Source organism: Arachis ipaensis, chromosome B3 (assembly GCF_059453495.1).
Source record: "Arachis ipaensis isolate K30076 ecotype BB chromosome B3, ASM5945349v1, whole genome shotgun sequence".
NCBI lineage: Eukaryota > Viridiplantae > Streptophyta > Magnoliopsida > Fabales > Fabaceae > Arachis > Arachis ipaensis.
In genome coordinates this window covers 6,233,391-6,235,555 of record NC_142438.1, presented here as the reverse complement: position 1 = coordinate 6,235,555, position 2,165 = coordinate 6,233,391, and positions in this window count along the sequence as shown.

Below are 2,165 nucleotides of genomic sequence, written 5' to 3'. Positions count from 1 at the left end.
ATCTGACTCTAATTTTGCTTTGTTTACAGCAAACCAAAGACCTTAAGTGTGCAACCCATTTGTTGAGTGAGAAATTCAGAAATATGAGCAAGGAGAAGAAAGTAATTGTTAGGGATTTGGGATTTGGTGGCCTGATGAACATCCCGCCACTAAGGGTGCATCACCAAATATTAAAGGAGTTGGCTAACTCCTTTAAGTTATGGAAAAACACACTCGAAACCGACTACGGTTCGTTTAAAGTAAGACCAAAAACAATAGAGGTTGAGCTTGGCATCAACGCGTCAGGTAACTCGTTACAAACATAGGTATATATGAGCTATATTGAGGTGTATTTCAAGTGATGCTTGGGTGTATTTCAAGTGATTTTCATACAATGTTGTTTCCCTTTTTGTAGGAGATCTATTGCCTCAGAAAGTCAATTATAAGACTCTTTCTAAAGACAACAAACAAATTTTTAGAAGATTCCGGGGGAAGACCCTCAAAAATCTGACAGATGAGATGATGGCTATTGGTATTGATAATGAACAGGATCGCCTCATGTTCAAGAGGATTTTCATCCTCTATATACAGATGGCGTTCCTGTTACCAACCACAATAAACAAAATCTCCCCTGTGCACCTGGCACCAATTTTCAAGATGGGCACAATAACAGAGGGAAACTGGAGAGCACATGTTGTAAATTTTATCATCAAGAAAATAACAGATTACAATCTGAAAAAGAAAAAGGCCATTGACGGCTGCCTGTTTGTTCTGATGATAGTTTACTTCTATCTATCAAAAAATAAAGACAAGAAGGGGGGAAGAAAGACCTCCAAAACCCTGGATTGCCAACTGGACTAGAGAGCAGTTGGTTGAAAGAATGAGGGTAGAAATGGAAGAACATATGGTAAGTGAACAAAATATCTTGGGTGTATTTTATTTACCTGAATGCTGTTAACTAATATTTCTAATGTTTTAGGGAATTGTAAAGATGGCCGAAACAAAGGAGAAAATGAAAGAAATAAAGAAAAAGAAAAAAACAAAAAACCAAAAAACCAAAAAAACAAAAAAAAAGAAGGCAAGTTTATCATCATCATCTGAGACTGAAACAACTGAAAGTGAAGTCTATTCTACCTCTGAGTCTGAGACTGAAGAAGACTCAGAGGATTCAAAAAGGAAACAACCCACCCGAAAAGCCAAAAAGTAAGTAACATACTTCGATGTATTTTGTTTATCTAGTTGGGTGTATTTTGTGCATTCATTTGGGTGTATTTTGTGCATTCATTTGGCCATATTTTGTTTCGAGAAGTTTAAAACTCCTGCGAGGACGAATAAAAATACGGCTGACATGAAAGAAAAATGCTACATCTGGGCCACACGAGTGAAGACATCCAAATGAATGCACAAATGAATGCACAAAATACACCCAACTGGATAAACAAAATACATCCAAGTATGTTACTTACGTTTTGGCTTTTTGGGTGGGTTGTTTCCCTGTTGAATCCACTGAGTCTTTTTCAGTCTCAGACTCAGAGGTAGAATGAACTTCACTTTCTGTTATTTCAGTCTCAGATGATGATGATGAACTTGCCTTCTTTTTTTTTTTTTTTGGTTTTTTGTTTTTTTGTTTTTTCTTTATTTCTTTAATTTTCTCCTTTGTTTCAGCCATCTTTACAATTCCCTGAAACATTAGAAATGTTAGTTAACAGCATTCAGGTAAATAAAATACACCCAAGATATTTTGTTCACTTATCATATGTTCCTCCATTTCTGCCCTCATTCTTTCAACCAACTGCTCTCTAGTCCAGTTGGCAATCCAGGTTTCTGGAGGTCTTTCTTCCCCCTTCTTGTCTTTATTTTTTGATAGATAGAAATAAACTATCATCAGGGCAAACAGGCAGTCATCAATGGCCTTTTTCTTTTTCAGATTGTAATCTGTTATTCCCTTTATGATAAAATTCAGAACATGTGCTCCCCAGTTTCCCTCTGTTATTTTGTCCATCTTGAAAATTGGTGTCAGGTACACAGGGGAGATTTTGTTTATTGTGGTTAGTAACAGGAACGCCATCTGTATATAGAGGATGAAAATCCTCTTGAACATGAGGCGATCCTGTTCATTATCAACACCAATAGCCATCATCTCATCTGTCAGATTTTTTAGGGTCTTCCCCTGGAATCTTCTAAAA